Genomic DNA, 22,602 nt, shown 5'->3' on the forward strand with positions numbered 1-22,602 from the left:
GGCAGCCAGAGAGAAAGAGAGAGAGAGCGAAAGCAGAGATATAGATTTTATTCTTTTTCTTCCCTCCGATCGTCTTCTCCGGTCAGATCTAGTCGGATTCCGGTCAATTTCCGGTGGCAAATTTACATTCCTTTTTCTTTAATAGATCTTGATCACTATCTCCATTATCAATCTTTGTTTTCTTTCTTAATTTTCATTTTATTATCTTCTTTTGCCCCATCGTGCTAGAAACCCTAGATCTATGCCTTTAGGTTTTTAGATCTGAGTTTCATAGGCTTAGATCTCCATTGTTTCATCAATTTGAGATTTCAGATCTGCTTATTAACGAATATTGTCTCAGAAAAACAAGATAAGGAAGCAGATCTAAGATTTAGTTGAGAGCAGTAAGGTTCAAGTAATTTTCTTCAAGATCTGTTGGCTTCTCTATCAATTGTGCCATGGAGATTTAGATCCAAAGGTTATTAATCAATTGCGAAGAATATCATAGCTTGAATTTGGAAGAGGTAAAGTTTTAGTCTAAGAAAGAAGAAAGGAAAAGATCTGATCTACTCCAGGTATTTTTATTTATTTATTTTTTCTGCAATTTCAAGTTTAAATGAATATCTGTCAAATGTATGATTAGAATTTAGGCTAATTTGTTGTTAATAAGTAGTTTTGGCCTTTGAGCTTAGATGTCTAAATGTTCAGAAGCTTAGGTCAATATCGTTTTGAACAATCCTATCATTGTTTTATTTTATTTTATTTTTTTTTTATTTTTTTTGCCTGAGTGCTTATGCCCATTAATCTGAGGATTCAAGATAATACAGTTGAATTTTGTCCAAGATTTGGTTAAACTTGGTATCACTATTGATGTAGTTTCCTCGAGGATGTGAATCTTCTATTATTCATAGCATTTAGAATCTACTGTGTATGCTTTAAGGGTATGCGTTTCTTGAGGATTATTTCCAACAGATCTTTGTAAATATTTCTCTGTGTTAAAGAGGCAATCTCCTCATGCTTATAATTCTTTACCTCTGTATTGTAAGTTGTCATTTTTTATTGGTGCCAAGTGTTAATGATAAATTCAATATGACTATGGCTCAATCTTTCTTATTTCGTGGGAGGTTACAAAGAATGGATGCTTACTTGTTCGATCTAAAATTTATATTGCTTAAACCTTCATTTTTCATGGTGAATGCTTGTCTATTTTCTGGTTTTAACCCAAAGCATCAATTTACGCCGGTAGGATAGAATGTTTTGATCAAATTATATTGATTGATTATCATTTTATTATTATTATTATTATTATTTTTTTCATAGAGATTTTTTTTCTTTTTAAGCTGTGTACAAGCATGATTTGAAAGTCAATTGATAATTTTGTTGGAAATTCCAATTTCTGAATGGAACTATGGTAATAAACTTCATTTTCTCGTGTCTATGTTTGTGAGTGAGCTTGTGGATGTTGACAGATCTCCATTCTTAGGGTCTGTTGTTCCCAAACTGATTTTGGCTCAGTTACAGTAAAAGTGATGTTGAAGGGAATTTCTTCATTGCTTTGTTTATGAGCTAGATTCCCAATTATAAATTCCTCATGGTTTCTTCTTTTAATTTTCCACTTTTAACTGAAAAGAAGTAAGAAAAATTGGCTGCATGTAGGATTTTTGTTGCTTAATTGATTTTCAATTTGCAGCAAAAAGTGGATTCTGTCTTGTTTCCCTTTCATTTGGATCTTTGAAAAAATGGGTTGTGTTTCCTCGAAGATAGATAAAGAAGGGATTGTTCAGAGGTACAATTTGAGTGAAAAATAGTTGAAGCTGTGTAATCTTGTGTATAAGATTTCGAGGATGTTGCTCATTTGACCCAGCAAAGAAGAGCTCTGTCCAGCGATGCATCTGCAATGGAGATTTGGTTATAATGTATGAGAGGCACGATATCATGAAGACCACCAAAGTATGTGAAGGTTCGGAGCTCCGGAATTGATTTGGTGTCTTTAGGCATTATGATTGGGTTGGGAAACCTTTTGGACCCAAGGTGCTGAGCAATAAGGGGGGATTTGCTTATCTGTTAGCTCCTGCTCTTGAGTTGTGGACTCTAGTTCTAAGCCATAGGACCCAGATTTTATATTTTGCGGATTTTAGCTTTGTGATTTCATTCTTGGAAATTATCCCCAGCTGTGGACCCCGATCCGGAGAGAGGGAGCGGTGAGGGACGTGCCCCCACGCGAACAGTCTCAGGATCATCCACGTGAATGGAGAGCTCTACCAAGGAACTCTCGAAAGAAGTGCCCCTCACAGCATGAGTGGCGATACAAAGGTGAGATACCTCTCGATTCGGGGACTAGCCCAGATTCGAGGTGTACCTTAAACAAAGAAGAGTCGCCATCATAGGAAGTGGGCCAAGGATCCCATACTATGCTCTGTTGCAACGGATAACCAGAGATTATAAAAAGAGGGTTCGTGCCTGGTTACGAATTCGGAAGGTCTAAAGAGCACCTCATCCGCCCAAGTGCAAGCACCTGGTCTCTTATGCCATTTACTTAATAATTTTGAAGAGTTTTGGGCAAAAATCATATGAAATGGGAATGAATATCTCCGAGAAGACGTCTATCTAATCATGCATGTCTCGGAGATGAAATCAAAGGCACACAAGATAAAATAAAAGAAACATGTGTCACCTAAGCATAGCTAGGTTATAAGTGACATGCCTAATGGGTGTCTAAGTTCTGATGAACAAACACATGCATGACACACCAAAAAAGTATAAGGTCTGCGCAATAAAGTAAGAAAACACTGCAAAACATAGAAAATGACTCGATACCATACAACCCTAAAACTCTAATCTATACCTAGGCCCGAGTCTTTAGATGATCTGATGTTCATCCAAAGAAGCCTACGTATCCCCGCCTCCACGAGAATCAAGGCAACGTAGTTCTTCGCACCTATTCTAAGCTATGATGCCTAAGACATCTAGACCTCTATCCTAGACTCGATCTAAAAGACCGGACTAGTTCTTAAAGCTTCTTGTGTGATTATTTAAATTCCAATGGATTGTAGATTTTAGGACACCCTATATGCCCTAACTAAATGCAGGTTAGCCCTAAGCTAATGCAGGTAGTTTCTATAATCTATGTGTAGCTAGGCTATATATCCTAAGAAAAACAGTAGGATCTATCGCATCTTAGACCTAGTCATCAATTAGCGATGTGGATCGCCAACTGACCGGACGGAGGCGTAAAACTCCTAGTTAGGACTCACTCCTAACTCTAACACAAACAAATAAAATACACAACAAATAAACAACGAACGAGGGAGCAACTCCCAACTCAAAAACTCTCTAACTAGGACAACCTCCTAACTCTAGAGGAAGATCCTTTCGAAAAAACAATATTTTAAAAAGATTTTTGTAATTTTGAAAGATTTAAAATGCTTATTTTTAAAAGGTTTGGCTGGACTTGGGATGTGGATCCCTAGCTGCACTACGTACCCTGTTGAAAGGGATCAAGCCAACGTAGTTCGGAACAGATTTCCTAACTACTCCTAATGACTCAAGATTTTTGAGATTTTTAGTTTTTTAGATGTTTTTGTTGTTTTTAAGTATTTTTGACTCAAGGGGGACAAATCCTATCATCATAAGGGGAGGACAGACTCCTGATATCCCGCAAAGGTTTGACAGCATCCTATGCTTTGCGGGGAAAAAGAACAGAAACACAGCTCTGCAAGGGTTGGACAGCATCCTATACCTTGCAAGAGCTGATAGAAAAACATGATACGATGAGAGGTTGGATAGAATCCTAACCCCTATGATGATAGGATTTGATTCCTGAATAAGAGGACTGACTCTCTAGACTAAGGGCGGATTCCTATGCTAGTGGACTATCAAACTAAGATAAAGCTCAACAAGTAACATGGAAAAAGAGACCTTGCGCATATTTAGCAAAGGTAAAACACCCAGCCGGGCCGGACAGCTACCTAGCCCTAGGGAGCAACCAATGTGCAACCCAATACCCATAAGGGTAAGGGGTATGTTGCCAAGCCGAGTAGGATGTTCTCCCAAAACCAAATGATGCACAAAGAGGAGGTTTAGTAAAAGAATGAGACTGGGTAAGTCTATTAGACACATAGGTAGGATAGAGAAAAATGTTAACAAGGAAAAAGAGACCTTGTGCATATTTGGCAAAGGTAAAAACACCCAGCCAGGCCGGACAGCTACCTAGCCCTAGGGTGCAACAAATGTGCATCCCAATACCCATAAGAGTAAGGGGTATGTTGCCAAGCCGAGCAAGGTGTTCTCCCAAAACCAAAAGACACACAAAGATGAGGTTTAGAAAGAAAAATGAGATTGGGTGAGACTCCTAAACAAAAAGATGAGCTCCAAGAGAGGTGCTGATGAGACATGGCATGTCTCCTAAGGATAGACTCACTAATGAGACAAAGCTTGTCTCTAAAGGATACAACTTTCTCTGTCTGAGACATAGCCTGTCTCTCTGAGAGGGCTCTAGAGAACTCTTTCATTGCCCTTGCAATGAATGGATTTCTAATTTCTAGGGGATACACACCATAAAGACTGGGACAAGTCTTTAAATAAATGAGAGGAGTGCTACTTGGACTAAGCGAGTTCCCTAAGGATGGGCTTAGGCTAGCGCCTTCATCGCCCTTGCAACGAGAGGGAATTCTAATATCAAAGAATTTTAACAGAAATCTATAAGACTGTGTTAGTCTATCAAAAAGAGAAGAAAAAAGGCTACCAGATAATCGCAAATTTTATTCTAAGAATAAATCAAGTGCTAAGCAAAGAAGAATATACAATCTAATAGCAATCATAAAATGATAAATAACATTAATTAGTCCAGACCAGCCGCTGGATAGCCTAATAAAGTAAAAACAATATCAAACACTTCAAAACCAACCACAAACCCCAATACGGGGACTCCAATGAAATCAGATGATGCCAAAGTAATCATCTGATATCAAATACACATGATAATATTTCTAATCCCGCCTTGAGATCAGACAGTACTCATGTCGATAATATCGAATAGAGTAGTCATCTGATCTCCTTCTTCCTATTAATAATTTATTTAAATAAAAAGGAATGAGTATAATAAACTTTGATATAATCTCACCTGAACAATCCATTTATCTTCAGAATCTAACTCAAAATTAAATAAGAGGAAAGAAGAGGGGAGAGGGTATTATCATAATCTAATAAATCTCTCTAAGGGTGGGCTTGGGCTATCGCCTTCATCGCCCATGCAATGAGAAAAAAAAAAAAACTAGTGTCAACTGATGATAATCATTTAAAACATATCAACACCGAAACTCAAGGATGAATAAGGCCCACAACAGTATATATAGTTTTTCCATGTAAGTGAATATGAACACCCCACTCTCTCTCTCTCTCTCTCTCACACACACACACACACACACACACACACAAGCTCCCAAGTTGTGCTTAATATGACCATCAGTAGCACACATCAACAGATTCTGTATTGCCTATTATTAGACTAATTTGGAATCCTTCAAGCATTTATATACCACTCATATGCATTGATTCAGGGGGCATTTTCGTCACAATGTTTTTGAACATTTTTCTAGTACGTTTTTAGGCTACTAGAGGGCTGAATCAATGAAAATGGTAAACTAGAAAGTTGTAGCTACTTGAATTCTGTTTCCAACGGGTATTTCTACTCGTAATTTGGCAAAGTGGTTAGGGAGTAATAGCCATTTTAGTGGGCTGTTATTATCACAAGGATGTGAGGGTTGTAAATACTAAAAGAACGTGAAGGCTACTATGGTGGTATGAGAGCTGTTATGGTGGTTCGGATGGGAGGTCGGTAATAATGGGAAAGCTGGAAATAATGAGGAGACACACAGCCCCTAAAAAATGCAAACTGAAACTAAAGCCAAAATACCTTGCTCAAGCATGACATGACATCCTTTAAACACTCACACATCATCATAACATCTCTTATTTATTCAGTTGGTATATCTTCCTTCAGAACTCGTATGCATAACCATTCTATCTACTCGTGATTATCCGATTAAAAGGAACAGCTTTGTCTATTTCTAAAGCCACACAATTGTATAGCTATGGAAGAACAATTTTATTATTAAAAATCATTTAAATAAGGGAAACATTTTCAACAACAAAACTACTACACTACTCCCAACCAGTTTATAAGGTGTCTATGCTAAAATAATAATAATAGCAAGCTTCTTTTACATATCAATGAATAGATCTATGAAGTAAAAATGATAGGGCGTGAAAAAAAACCAATTCTATCCATTTTGTACATGAAGTTGGAATGTGCAGACACTGTCCATAAAATTATAAAGGAACAACCACATAATGCAAGCCACACTTTCCTTATAAAGACTTACATAAGTAGTAGCTTGTGATAGTGAAGTTAGAGGCGTGTATTAAATCACCAATGATCAGCAAACCTCCTAGTTCAACTAACTGATGATGATAGCTTCTATGTTTAAACACAGAACATAGTTCAAAATGAAGATTTCAGTTTCAATAAAAACAACTCCTTGAACTTCAAAAATCAATTTCTTTCTATCCAAGATTAACACCAAAGGGCAATGAACATCCAACATATGACAGATTCCAGCACAAAAATATATGCAACATATGAAATCATAACCGTGTGTTCACCATAAATTAAAGTACAGTCCCTGTAAAAACTCATGGAATTGGGCTCATTTATTATCTTCTCTTTAAATCTATCAACGAACTTCCTAGAAAAATGCTACTAACAATGTTTCATTATTTAATAAATCAAATGTTTACAACCAAGAAATTTTACTAAACCTACAGCTATCAAGAAGAAAGTCCATTCCTTCAGTATATTAAACATAGGCTCTAATAAGATCATCGGCCTGAAAGAATGATATAGACTAAAAATAAAAAACTCAAGAACATTTTTCTTTCTTTCAGAGAACAGGCCTTTGACTCCAACTGAAATCATAAACATCATTTGATTCTTTTATTTTTTCTAAAAAAAAATTTACTTGCTACTGACTAATTCTCATCTGGTAGTGCAAAACAAAATTAAAAAAATAAAATTTCAAGAATGACAAACAAATGCTTGGAGAAAACAATTAAAGTGATTAAAGCTCCAATAACTCCAACAGAATTAAAATCTCATTTTCTTTCAAAAGGAATCAGCACAAATTTGGAATTCAATAATAGCTAAAATCTTAAAACTTTGAAGATCTATGATTTATAGCTTTAAATCTAAAGAAACTACACAAAAGAATTGTAACAACGACAATTAGGGAAGAGAATCTATTAGAACAAAGCATAAAGTAACTGAGAATGCGATCCAACCTGAAATTAATCGGAGCTCCTGCAAATTACCAGAGAAGGCAATTTAGAAGGGAAAACATGATCGAAGCCATAAATTCGTCTTTCTTCTTCTCTCTAATTTTTCGATCTGAAAATGATCCTTAGTTAGAGTACTCTCTTCTAATTTTCTCCACGAAAATTGAAACTTGAAGGTAGAGATCGCGGCGAGAATGATCTTGCTGGAGCTAAGGTTTGATCGGAGAAGAATAAATTTGATTGGAAAAATCAAGAACAAATGCTAGGGTTTCGGATTTAGGGATTTTCTTCCCTAATTCGATTTGCTCTGCTAGGGCTTGGGAAAATGAAAAAGAAAGTATAGCATGAAAATACAAAGAACAATTGATAGATCTATAGGAGAATAAGGTAGAAGATAGCAAGAAAATATCGACCGGAGTCTTGCCGGAGGTGAGAAAATCGCCGGAAAAGGTTAGGGTATGAAGACGAGATCTATTTTCCCTCTCTAAAATCCTCGCTGCTTCTCTCTCTAAAAAAAACGAACGAAAATGAAAAGTCCTTTAATGAGAGAGGTAACCTTCTATTTATAGGAAAAATGGTTAATTTATAGGAGTCTTGCCGGAGGTGAGAAAATCGCCGGAAAAGGTTAGGGTATGAAGACGAGATCTATTTTCCCTCTCTAAAATCCTCGCTGCTTCTCTCTCTAAAAAAAACGAACGAAAATGAAAAGTCCTTTAATGAGAGAGGTAACCTTCTATTTATAGGAAAAATGGTTAATTTTTAGCCCTCTTTAGTTTATTAAACAACCCTCATGTGTGTATTTAAAATAATTCTTGCCAATATTAGGTGGTCCACAGAAAAATTAAAAAAAATAAATAATAGAATAAATTCGCGCCCCTTTAATTGCCCAGGGACACCTTCCTGCTGCTATTTAGACAACAAATTATTCTGATAAGACAGCCCTCAGACTGAATAAACTACCCTCCTTCTGCTACACTATTTTACACTAAGCCACCTACCTTGTTTGTTCGCTAGGCAAACCGCGACGGATTTTTCTGAAATTTTAGAGGTACCTAAATGGGATCCTAAATTATCCTAAGGCATAATTTGGGACAGTAGATCATTAATTTGAAAAGATTTTTATTCAAACAAGGTTATTTGGGATCGGTCAAAATGGGGTGTCTACAGATGCCCCTCTTTGACAGAGCGTGTGTAACGCGCAAATGTCAAAGCTGAATAGATAACACATTTTGATTGACCCGAAAGCAAATTTTTGGGGTTTTCGATTCAAAATGGTATTCACAAAGGTAACACAACAAAGATGACACTTAACAAGACTTCTAAGACTACAGGCAAAATGGAGATGACCTCTCACAGACTCTTGACATGACAACCAATGACATCTCAAAAAGAAAACCTCTTTATAATCCCTTAATTGTATGATCCACAACAGTTAATAAAGACTTTTATTGAAAACAAATATGCACCAAACACTTCTCCCTCTTCTTCTTCTTTTACTGGTAAATCAAACATCTGGTAAAACACAAATTGAATCACGCAAAGAATAGAATCACACTACAACACACACTTGTATCGATGAATAAAGATTTTTGCTGACAATCAGACCAAATATCGCTCAGTCAATTGCCAAAATGGTATCATTAAAAAGAAATGAGCAAGTCTTAACGATCAGACCAAATATTGCTTGGTCAGTCGTCAAAACTAGTTCAAAACAGAAGGGCGATAACTATACAGACCATTGCTGAAAATTCGTCTGTTTAGCCATCCAGATAATCCTGACTCCTCTCTTTCAAAGGTAGCAGGTCATCCAAGATTGATATGGTCCGGCGAAAAGGGTTCCATATAAATCCACGCAGATATACCTGACTCCTAACTCGTTAGGTAGCGGTACATTGCGAAGTGACAATTAGACAGGCCAAAATGTGGCATTTCACTGCTAAGTGTCACGGGCGAAGAAGAAAAGACCAGACTCCAAACACACGAAGCTCAATTTCACTGGTAGTTTCGTACTTCTAAAAACTCTTCATGGTTAAAGAAAAGCCCAGACTCCAAACATGCGGAGCTACTTCACTGGAAATTCCTTTAAGAAGAAATCCTTTTCAAATGATTAAAAAAATTACCAGACTCCAAATCACAGAGTCATTGGCGAAAACGTTTTGGAAATCTTTCAAATGATAAAAGACAAGACCAAACTCTAAATTACGGAGCCATTGGCGAAAACATTTTTTTTTTTTTTTTAAAACCTTTCAAATGGTGAAAGAAAAGACCAATCTCCAAATCACGGAGCCATTGGCAAACATTTATAAGATGATAAAAGTAAAAATGCCAAACTCCAAATCACGGAGCCAATGGCGAAAATAAAATTCATTGAAATGATTGAAGAAATGACTAACTTTGATCGATTTCACCAGATGAATAAATCATTTCTGCCTGAGAATGATTGAAAAATGCACGATCTGTGCTGAAGACAAAACTCAAGCAAGGATGAAGAAATTTTCGAGTACTGACCCTTAAAATAATGGAAAAGAAATCTGCTGGAATTTTGAAAATTGCAGGAATGAATTCTAGACTCCGCTGGGAGTAAAGATTTTATGAAAACTTGACTCAGAAAGATAACAATTTGATTGAAGAGCTTGAACCAGAAGAGTGTATTCAAGTTCCTCTATTCTCTATTTGATGAGAATTGCCATCTTAAATATCATTGTTTGATTGATATCTTTTATGACGCAAGTCATAAAAGATGCCCCTAGTATGATTACTTCCATGACAAAATTCATTGGAGAGCAACAATAAAGGGATCAAAAGGATAAGCAGAAAGCTTTCATTAATAAACTCTTGGGATTACAAAGTTTTTCTCATGAACACTTGGATTTACAAAATTTTCTCATGTACAAGAAACTGGTTTTGCTCAGAAACTTTCTTCATCTCTGCCAACCACTGATACTTCAGACGGGTTTTAAGAGCCTGCCACATTCTGAATTCTGCTTTGCTTTACATTATAAACAAGAGGCACGGATTCTCTTCTTTCCCTCCCTTTTACCACCCCGGCTTTGGGAGGACATTGACTAAACAAGACCTCAAAACTTGACCTCAACTCGACAAAATAAAGACTTTGACAAACGACAAACGAGGACTTTGACAAAAACACAAGACATGAACACTAAGAGAGACCAAATCTGCTTCTCAGCCTGATAAAATATTTCAAGATGGTAAAAGTCTACCACTCTTAGATTCTTTTGGTTACCGTGTTTAAAGGTGTTTCATTCCTTTTTTCGGTATTTCCGTCATGGTTATTATCCCTTTAGATTGCTTAGTTTCAATCTCCTTAACTCAAAAAGTACCAAAGGAAGCTTTGCTGGTGCTTACTCAAACATTAGAATGATGCCAAAGAAAATGAAAGTCTAACTGGCTCTTCAAAGCTCTGTCCTCTCTGCATGAAGTTACTGCCATGACCAAATCACCTTTCAAGGTTTTCGATTTGGCGGACTGTATGCCTTATATTTTACCTGGACCGTCTGCCCTTGCAGATTTTTCATCCGGCAGGCTCAGCACCTTGATTTTTGCCTAAGCCGCCCTTTCGGGTTTTCAGCTTAGCGGGTCAATGACCCTAACTTTTGCCTAGACCGCCCTTGCAGGTTTTCAGTCTAGCAGGTCTAAGACTCCATCATTTTTCTTTCTTTCTGTTTCTCTACAAACTTGGGCCTAAAATACACCAGAAAAACTTTAAGGTAGGCTTAGGTTCAAGCAGGATAAACTTTGGTTTGATTGCATGTATTTTAAACCGAATCTGGACCCTCCAGACTGCCTACGTATCCCTGAAGAAATGGGAATCAGGTTTGCGTAGTTCACCCATTTGGGTTTCAAGAATTGTTGTTTTCAAAATGTTACGAAAGACGTGACCGAACCTGAATTAATCAGGCTACCTACGTACCCTTAAAAAGGGATCAGGTCATAACGTAGTTCAAGTTCAATATCTTTTATGACGCAAGTCATAAAAGATGCCCCTGGTTTGAGTTTGTCAAAGAAATGGAGTATTATTTTTTTACTGGCCCAAAGGGTTTGCAAATGGTTTTAAACATATAGGTTGTTGGCTCAAAGCTCAAATCGATCAAAGATGGCTTTCTGGTGTAATTAAGCATAATACTTCTTTAATTGATCCAGGTTTGTAGGTTCATTTAATTTTTCTCCACTTTCATCGAGGAGTCTTACGGCTTTTCCAGGCAGGACCTCATCGACGATGTAAGGACCAGACCAATTTGGCCTGAATTTCCCTCGAGGATCAAATACTGGTGCCCTATAGGACTTTAAGACGATATCTCCTGGCTTCAAATCTCGAACCTTGACCTTCTTGTTAAAGGCTCTTTCGATTCTCCTTTGATACCCTTGGATGTGATACAAGGCTCTCAACCTCTTTTCGTCAATCATCTGCAATTCCTGATGTCTAGCTCTTGCCCACTCAGACTCTGACAGATTCGCTTCCATCATAACTCTTAAGGACGGGATTCTCACTTCAACAGGGAGGACTGCTTCCATTCCATACACTAGAGAATATGGAGTTACACCTGTAGAGGATCTGATCGATGTCCGATAAGCCCACAAGGCATAAGGGAGTTTATTCGACCAGTCTTTATAAGTCTCAGTCATCTTACTGATAATGACTTTGATATTCTTGTTCGCTGCCTCTACAGCACCATTTGTTTGAGGTCTGTAAGGAGATGACTTGTGATGTCTTATCTTGAATTCTTCACACAGGTGTAACACCTCTTTCTTGAATTGCGACCCATTATCTGAAATCAACTCATGAGGTACTCCGTATCTGCAAATAATGTTGGTGCGGATAAACTTCGCAACTGTATTCGAAGTGATGGAAGCGTACGAAGCAGCTTCAATCCATTTCGTAAAATAGTCAATCGCGACTAAAATGTACTCATGCCCGCTTGAAGACCTCGGATAAACTTTTCCAATGATATCAATCCCCCATACTGAAAATGGCCACGGCGAAGTCAAAGAATGCAATTCTGACGGAGGAACATGAATAAGATTCGCATAAACTTGGCACTTATAGCATTTCTTCACAAAGGCAAAGCAATCTGCTTCCATTGTGAGCCAATAAAATCCAAGTCTTAAAATTTTTCTAGATAACATCTTGCCATTCATATGCGGTCCACAAACTCCCTCATGAGTCTGTTCAATAAGCTCCACAGCTTTGTCTTCATCAACACATAAGAGTTGGATTCCGTCAAAAGATCGCCTATATAGCTCTTCACCACAAATGATGAAGTTGGTAGCTAGCCTCTGAAGAGTTTTCCTCTCTTTGCTTGAAGCTTCAGGAGGGTGACCCTTGCCAGAAATGAAATTCTTGATATCCGTATACCAGGGTTTCCCATCCGGACATCTTGCCAATATTTCTATCGCATTCACATGCGCAGGAGCCCACTGCAATCTGACAGCTAACGACTGAACCTCCATAGTTGCAGAGATGTCTAGCATCGAAGCCAAAGTTGCTAAAGCATCAGCAAAATGGTTCCTGGTTCTAGACAAGTGAGTAAAAGTGATATTCTTGAATTTTTTAACCAGAGATTCCAAATATGTGTTATAAGGGATCAATTTATCCTCCCGAGTTTTCCATTGCCCATTGGTTTGACAAATAATGAGCATCGAGTCCCCAAACACATCTATATCTTGAACTTGAAGAGCTAAAGTTGCCTTGAGTCCTGCTATACAAGCTTCATATTCTGCCATGTTGTTCGTGCACTCAAACTGCAACTTAATGGATATAGGGATATACTCTTTCTTTGGAGATATCAACACTGCACCCACTCCTCGACCTTGGTTATTGACTGTTCCGTCAAAATACATCAACCATTTGGTACTTGGAGTGTCTTCTTCAATATCTATTATTTCTTCATCAGGAAATTCAGTTTTCAGGAAAACATTCTCCTCTGTAGGAGAATCAGCCAGCTGTTCAGCTATAACCCGTCCTTTGATGGACTTCTGAGTGACATAAATGATGTCAAACTCAGATAACAATAACAACCACCTTGCGGTTCTTCCAGTAAGGGCGGGTTTCTCAAACAAGTACTTCAACGGATCCATCCGTGAAAGTAAAAGAACCTTGTTTGACAACAAATAGTGTCTAAGCCTTTGAGTAGCCCAAACCAATGCTAGACAAGTTTTCTCCAAAACAGAGTACTTTATCTCATATTCCAACATCTTCTTACTGATATAATAGATAGGCTTTTCTCGCTTAGACTCTGGATCTTTCTGAGCAAGCATACAACCCATTGCAGTGTTTGTAATCGACAAATACATCAACAAGGGTTGGCCCTGAATGACGGGTGATAGAACAGGAGGCAAAGATAAACATTGCTTAACCTTTTCAAACGCTTCCTGACATTCATCATTCCACTTCTTCGAAGAATTCTTCTTCAAAAGCTTGAAAATTGGTTCACATGTCATAGTCAAATGAGATATGAACCTTCTCAAGTATTGAACTTTCCCAAGAAAACCTCTGATCTGCTTTTCTGTCTTAGGCGGTTCCATTTCCTGGATTGCCTTGATCTTTTGAGGATCCACCTCAATTCCCCTTTCACTGACCATAAATCCAAGGAGTTTTCCTGATGTAACTCCAAATACACACTTGTTTGGATTCAGGCGAAGCTGATATTTCCTGATTCTCTCAAAGAATTTTCTCAAGGCAACTGTATGCTCTGGTCTAGTCTTTGCTTTAACGATCATGTCATCTACATAGACCTCGACTTCTTTGTGAATCATATCATGAAGAAGAGTAGTTGCAGCTCTCTGGTAAGTGGCACCAGCATTCTTTAAACCAAACGGCATTACTCTGTAGCAGTACGTACCCCACTGAGTAATGAATGCTGTTTTCATCATGTCCTCAGGTGCCATCTTGATCTGGTTATATCCCGAGAACCCATCCATAAAGGATAAGAGAGCATGTCCAGCAGTATTATCTACCAAGAGATCAATGTTTGGCAATGGGAAATCATCTTTTGGACTTGCTTTGTTCAGGTCCCGAAAATCAACGCACATTCGAACCTTCCCATCCTTTTTGGGCACTGGTACTACATTAGCGAGCCACTCGGGGTATTCAACCACTTGGATGAATTTCACCTCTAGAAGTTTCTTAACTTCTTCATAAACTTTCAACTCCCATTCTGTCTTGAGTTTTCGGAGTTTCTGCTTCTTTGGCTTGATGCCAGGGATTAATGGTAATCGATGCTGAACAATCTCCTCATTCAATCCCGGCATGTCATCGTAAGACCAAGCGAAAACCTCCTTGAACTCTTTAAGTAAGGCGATTAATTCTTCGCGCTCTTCAGGAGATAAAGTTTTGCCAATCTTTATTTCCCGAATCAAGGTTTCATCACCTATATTCACGGTTTCAATTTCTTCTTCAAGTGGTTTAGCTCGGTGACTCTCCTCTTGTTGAATCATATGCTTGATTTCAAGGGGAGTTTCATCGGCTTCCTCATTAGAGGGGGAGTCTTGATTGTTATTATTAGTTACTTGATCAAGTTCAGAAGCAGAATCAGCAGAAGAGACAAGTACAGGAATATAAGCAAAAGAGTCTTTTATTTCATCAGAGTTAATGATTACATCGGATGACTCGCCCACATCAGGCGTTACAGACTCTGAAACAGAATGAAAAAATAAGTCGACATCAGTATCGACACAACCAGAAATATACACAGACGAAGAATCAATGAATACGTCCTTAGACTTGGACTTGACACCATCAAGGACAGACTCGTCATCCACTCCAGAGGTAGACCCGACCTCTACAGTACCTGCATCAAAAGGAAAGTTAGAAATGACAGACTCTGGGACGGACTCAGAAACTGACACAAATTTTGAAACAACTGACTCTTTTGAAGAGACTGGAGTATACTGAAGGACTACTTGGGGTATAACCTGTGAGGTCCAGTTATCCAGAGGTCCCTCGGCTGGGGTGATATAGTCCTCTGGGTTCAGAAAAGGTGCATCTCTTCCAATCATAGCAATGACTGGTGCCTCGGTCTGAAACAAAGAATTCAAGAGTTCCGGTTCGAAGTTCTCAACCCAGTCTAAATCTGATTCTTCTGTCACAACTGCCTCTGCAATCTGCTTACTGAAAAAGTCTACTGGCAGCTCATCTGCGAAGAAGATCTCAAGACCAGGCAGCTTTACCCCGCTCTCATCATACCATGGCTCTGAAAAACCGTAATAAGGGCAATCAGCTCCTTCTTTCCGAAATCTGCCATTCATTATCATACTGAAGGGTCCCATTGGAAATTCTAAACCCTTGCGGCGACACTCGGCCCATTTGAACATGTAAGCACATTCATGATTAGAAGACGTCTATCTAATCATGCATGTCTCGGAGGAATAATAAACACACATAAAAGAAATAAAAGTGTCACCTGAGAATAACTAGGTTATGAATGTCAAACCTAAATTGGTGTCTAAGTTCTGATGAACAAACACATGCATGACACACCAAAAAAGTATAAGGTCTGCGCAATAAAGTAAGAAAACACTGCAAAACATAGAAAATGACTCGATACCATACAACCCTAAAACTCTAATCTATACCTAGGCCCGAGTCTTTAGATGATCTGATGTTCATCCAAAGAAGCCTACGTATCCCCGCCTCCACGAGAATCAAGGCAACGTAGTTCTTCGCACCTATTCTAAGCTATGATGCCTAAGACATCTAGACCTCTATCCTAGACTCGATCTAAAAGACCGGACTAGTTCTTAAAGCTTCTTGTGTGATTATTTAAATTCCAATGGATTGTAGATTTTAGGACACCCTATATGCCCTAACTAAATGCAGGTTAGCCCTAAGCTAATGCAGGTAGTTTCTATAATCTATGTGTAGCTAGGCTATATATCCTAAGAAAAACAGTAGGATCTATCGCATCTTAGACCTAGTCATCAATTGGCGATGTGGATCGCCAACTGACCGGACGGAGGCGTAAAACTCCTAGTTAGGACTCACTCCTAACTCTAACACAAACAAATAAAATACACAACAAATAAACAACGAACGAGGGAGCAACTCCCAACTCAAAAACTCTCTAACTAGGACAACCTCCTAACTCTAGAGGAAGATCATTTCGAAAAAACAATATTTTAAAAAGATTTTTGTAATTTTGAAAGATTTAAAATGCTTATTTTTAAAAGGTTTGGCTGGACTTGGGATGTGGATCCTTAGCTGCACTACGTACCCTGTTGAAAGGGATCAAGCCAACGTAGTTCGGAACAGATTTCCTAACTACTCCTAATGACTCAAGATTTTTGAGATTTTTGGTTTTTTAGATGTTTTTGTTGTTTTTAAGTATTTTTGACTCAAGGGGGACAAATCCTATCATCATAAGGGGAGGACAGACTCCTGATATCCCGCAAAGGTTGGACAGCATCCTAAGCTTTGCGGGGAAAAAGAACAGAAACACAGCTCTGCAAGGGTTGGACAGCATCCTATACCTTGCAAGAGCTGATAGAAAAACATGATACGATGAGAGGTTGGATAGAATCCTAACCCCTATGATGATAGGATTTGATTCCTGAATAAGAGGACTGACTCTCTAGACTAAGGGCGGATTCCTATGCTAGTGGACTATCAAACTAAGATAAAGCTCAACAAGTAACATGGAAAAAGAGACCTTGCGCATATTTAGCAAAGGTAAAACACCCAGCCGGGCCGGACAGCTACCTAGCCCTAGGGAGCAACCAATGTGCAACCCAATACCCATAAGGGTAAGGGGTATGTTGCCAAGACGAGTAGGATGTTCTCCCAAAACCAAATGATGCACAAAGAGGAGGTTTAGTAAAAGAATGAGACTGGGTAAGTCTATTAGACACATAGGTAGGATAGAGAAAAATGTTAACAAGGAAAAAGAGACCTTGTGCATATTTGGCAAAGGTAAAAACACCCAGCCAGGCCGGACAGCTACCTAGCCCTAGGGTGCAACAAATGTGCATCCCAATACCCATAAGAGTAAGGGGTATGTTGCCAAGCCGAGCAAGGTGTTCTCCCAAAACCAAAAGACGCACAAAGATGAGGTATAGAAAGAAAAATGAGATTGGGTGAGACTCCTAAACAAAAAGATGAGCTCCAAGAGAGGTGCTGATGAGACATGGCATGTCTCCTAAGGATAGACTCACTAATGAGACAAAGCTTGTCTCTAAAGGATACAACTTTCTCTGTCTGAGACATAGCCTGTCTCTCTGAGAGGGCTCTAGAGAACTCTTTCATTGCCCTTGCAATGAATGGATTTCTAATTTCTAGGGGATACACACCATAAAGACTGGGACAAGTCTTTAAATAAATGAGAGGAGTGCTACTTGGACTAAGCGAGTCCCCTAAGGATGGGCTTAGGCTAGCGCCTTCATCGCCCTTGCAACGAGAGGGAATTCTAATATCAAAGAATTTTAACAGAAATCTATAAGACTGTGTTAGTCTATCAAAAAGAGAAGAAAAAAGGCTACCAGATAATCGCAAATTTTATTCTAAGAATAAATCAAGTGCTAAGCAAAGAAGAATATACAATCTAATAGTAATCATAAAATGATAAATAACATTAATTAGTCCAGACCAGCCGTTGGATAGCCTAATAAAGTAAAAACAATATCAAACACTTCAAAACCAACCACAAACCCCAATACGGGGACTCCAATGAAATCAGATGATGCCAAAGTAATCATCTGATATCAAATACACATGATAATATTTCTAATCCCGCCTTGAGATCAGACAGTACTCATGTCGATAATATCGAATAGAGTAGTCATCTGATCTTCTTCTTCCTATTAATAATTTATTTAAATAAAAAGGAATGAGTATAATAAACTTTGATATAATCTCACCTGAACAATCCATTTATCTTCAGAATCTAACTCAAAATTAAATAAGAGGAAAGAAGAGGGGAGAGGGTATTATCATAATCCAATAAATCTCTCTAAGGGTGGGCTTGGGCTATCGCCTTCATCGCCCATGCAATGAGAAAAAAAAAAAAACTAGTGTCAACTGATGATAATCATTTAAAACATATCAACACTGAAACTCAAGGATGAATAAGGCCCACAACAGTATATATAGTTTTTCCATGTAAGTGAATATGAACACCCCACTCTCTCTCTCTCTCTCTCTCTCTCACACACACACACACACACACACACACACACACACACACACACACACACACAAGCTCCCAAGTTGTGCTTAATATGACCATCAGTAGCACACATCAACAGATTCTGTATTGCCTATTATTAGACTAATTTGGAATCCTTCAAGCATTTATATACCACTCATATGCATTGATTCAGGGGGCATTTTCGTCACAATGTTTTTGAACATTTTTCTAGTACGTTTTTAGGCTACTAGAGGGCTGAATCAATGAAAATGGTAAACTAGAAAGTTGTAGCTACTTGAATTCTGTTTCCAACGGGTATTTCTACTCGTAATTTGGCAAAGTGGTTAGGGAGTAATAGCCATTTTAGTGGGCTGTTATTATCACAAGGATGTGAGGGTTGTAAATACTAAAAGAACGTGAAGGCTACTATGGTGGTATGAGAGCTGTTATGGTGGTTCGGATGGGAGGTCGGTAATAATGGGAAAGCTGGAAATAATGAGGAGACACACAGCCCCTAAAAAATGCAAACTGAAACTAAAGCCAAAATACCTTGCTCAAGCATGACATGACATCCTTTAAACACTCACACATCATCATAACATCTCTTATTTATTCAGTTGGTATATCTTCCTTCAGAACTCGTATGCATAACCATTCTATCTACTCGTGATTATCCGATTAAAAGGAACAGCTTTGTCTATTTCTAAAGCCACACAATTGTATAGCTATGGAAGAACAATTTTATTATTAAAAATCATTTAAATAAGGGAAACATTTTCAACAACAAAACTACTACACTACTCCCAACCAGTTTATAAGGTGTCTATGCTAAAATAATAATAATAGCAAGCTTCTTTTACATATCAATGAATAGATCTATGAAGTAAAAATGATAGGGCGTGAAAAAAAACCAATTCTATCCATTTTGTACATGAAGTTGGAATGTGCAGACACTGTCCATAAAATTATAAAGGAACAACCACATAATGCAAGCCACACTTTCCTTATAAAGACTTACATAAGTAGTAGCTTGTGATAGTGAGGTTAGAGGCGTGTATTAAATCACCAATGATCAGCAAACCTCCTAGTTCAACTAACTGATGATGATAGCTTCTATGTTTAAACACAGAACATAGTTCAAAATGAAGATTTCAGTTTCAATAAAAACAACTCCTTGAACTTCAAAAATCAATTTCTTTCTATCCAAGATTAACACCAAAGGGCAATGAACATCCAACATATGACAGATTCCAGCACAAAAATATATGCAACATATGAAATCATAACCGTGTGTTCACCATAAATTAAAGTACAGTCCCTGTAAAAACTCATGGAATTGGGCTCATTTATTATCTTCTCTTTAAATCTATCAACGAACTTCCTAGAAAAATGCTACTAACAATGTTTCATTATTTAATAAATCAAATGTTTACAACCAAGAAATTTTACTAAACCTACAGCTATCAAGAAGAAAGTCCATTCCTTCAGTATATTAAACATAGGCTCTAATAAGATCATCGGCCTGAAAGAATGATATAGACTAAAAATAAAAAACTCAAGAACATTTTTTTTTCTTTCAGAGAACAGGCCTTTGACTCCAACTGAAATCATAAACATCATTTGATTCTTTTATTTTTTTCTAAAAATAAAATTTACTTGCTACTGACTAATTCTCATCTGGTAGTGCAAAACAAAATTAAAAAAATAAAATTTCAAGAATGACAAACAAATGCTTGGAGAAAACAATTAAAGTGATTAAAGCTCCAATAACTCCAACAGAATTAAAATCTCATTTTCTTTCAAAAGGAATCAGCACAAATTTGGAATTCAATAATAGCTAAAATCTTAAAACTTTGAAGATCTATGATTTATAGCTTTAAATCTAAAGAAACTACACAAAAGAAATGTAACAACGACAATTAGGGAAGAGAATCTATTAGAACAAAGCATAAAGTAACTGAGAATGCGATCCAACCTGAAATTAATCGGAGCTCCTACAAATTACCAGAGAAGGCAATTTAGAAGGGAAAACATGATCGAAGCCATAAATTCGTCTTTCTTCTTCTCTCTAATTTTTCGATCTGAAAATGATCCTTAGTTAGAGTACTCTCTTCTAATTTTCTCCACGAAAATTGAAACTTGAAGGTAGAGATCGCGGCGAGAATGATCTTGCTGGAGCTAAGGTTTGATCGGAGAAGAATAAATTTGATTGGAAAAATCAAGAACAAATGCTAGGGTTTCGGATTTAGGGATTTTCTTCCCTAATTCGATTTGCTCTGCTAGGGCTTGGGAAAATGAAAAAGAAAGTATAGCATGAAAATACAAAGAACAATTGATAGATCTATAGGAGAATAAGGTAGAAGATAGCAAGAAAATATCGACCGGAGTCTTGCCGGAGGTGAGAAAATCGCCGGAAAAGGTTAGGGTATGAAGACGAGATCTATTTTCCCTCTCTAAAATCCTCGCTGCTTCTCTCTCTAAAAAAAACGAACGAAAATGAAAAGTCCTTTAATGAGAGAGGTAACCTTCTATTTATAGGAAAAATGGTTAATTTTTAGCCCTCTTTAGTTTATTAAACAACCCTCATGTGTGTATTTAAAATAATTCTTGCCAATATTAGGTGGTCCACAGAAAAATTAAAAAAAATAAATAATAGAATAAATTCGCGCCCCTTTAATTGCCCAGGGACACCTTCCTGCTGCTATTTAGACAACAAATTATTCTGATAAGACAGCCCTAAGACTGAATAAACTACCCTCCTTCTGCTACACTATTTTACACTAAGCTACCTACCTGGTTTGTTCGCTAGGCAAACCGCGACGGATTTTTCTGAAATTTTAGAGGTACCTAAATGGGATCCTAAATTATCCTAAGGCATAATTTGGGACAGTAGATCATTAATTTGAAAAGATTTTTATTCAAACAAGGTTATTTGGGATCGGTGAAAATGGGGTGTCTACACCAGCTGTCTGGTTCTTGAGTCTGGCACTGGAAGTGATTCTCTAACAACCTCTCTTGCGAGGGCTGTTGCTCCTGCTGACCATATCTATACATCTGACTTTCACGAGCGGAGGGTTGCCTTAGTTAGGGAGGATTTGGAAGGAATCGGATTGAGCAGCTTAGCCGCTTTTCCAGTTTCAGAGTGTAGCAAGTCACTTAGTATTGTGACAGATGCCAATGTTCAATTACTCTTTGAAATTCAAAAGAAGATTGATGGAATTTGTGCAAATTATTCTAGATCTATGGTATCTCTAGCTGGCATTTGCTTGAAGCCGAGGCAATGATAGTGCCAGCTGGAGCCTCCCCTTTTAGGAGGCGTACTTTGCTTCATTAGATATTCCCCCTAGTAGAGTTTTCCCCCTCTCCATTTAGTAGACTTTCCAAGTCTTCTAGACACTTTTAGATAAGTCTTTTTCCCTCATTTAGAAGACCCTAGTGGTCTCATTAGTGATTTCCTTTTTAAAAACATGGTTGTCTTGCTAGGCAGCTCCCCTCTGGTAGCAAGCCTTGTTGTCTAGAGCCTTCCCTTTAGAGAGTTAACTTTGGTTGTAATAAAGAGGTACTCATAGGGGGCATACAATGCCTCATTTATAGAACCTCCCCTGCTTGTCTCCCCTTTGATCTGAAAGACATGCTATGTCTTATTGTTTTTTTCCCTTTGTAGAATGTTAGGGCGTCTTTGACTCTTTGTAGACACCCCATTTTGACCGAGCCCTATCCCCTTGTTTTACCCAAGCCATCCTTCTGTGGGATAAAAGAGTGGCCAAGTAGGGTTGTCCAATAGAAAAGGGGGTATGAATTTATCATCTAATCCTAAGCTTGATATAATGCCACATGTCCATGTTAGCAATTACAGCCAATTCACATCACAAAGTGATCTAAACCATGCATTTGTAGTTGGGTTGAAAATCAAGAGGGCCGCGCCCCAATTCATCTATATGGGCTGATCTGGAACCTACAATATGTGATGGAGATTAATCATTTATTTTATTTTTTTAGCTCCTCAATAATCTCCTTGGATGAAGGGCTGAGATTCTTTTGGGGGAATGCCCTAGCTATAAAAGGCAGGGATGGTCGGTTCATAGAGAGGATTTTTTTTTTTTTTTTTTTTTTTTGGAGCCGCAAGGGAGAGGAGGGATCGAGAGAAAAGAGA

General features: G+C 37.9%; 1 pseudogene; it reads left to right on the forward strand.

The window, feature by feature from the left end:
* The first annotated feature begins 1,718 nt into the window (after positions 1-1,718).
* Positions 1,719-21,733, forward strand: LOC143861587 (uncharacterized; annotated as a pseudogene).
* The last annotated feature ends 869 nt before the right edge of the window (positions 21,734-22,602 follow it).

Source organism: Tasmannia lanceolata, unplaced genomic scaffold (genome assembly GCF_043159265.1).
Source record: "Tasmannia lanceolata isolate RefF3 unplaced genomic scaffold, GAP_Taslan_0.1 ptg000037l, whole genome shotgun sequence".
NCBI classification, from domain to species: domain Eukaryota; kingdom Viridiplantae; phylum Streptophyta; class Magnoliopsida; order Canellales; family Winteraceae; genus Tasmannia; species Tasmannia lanceolata.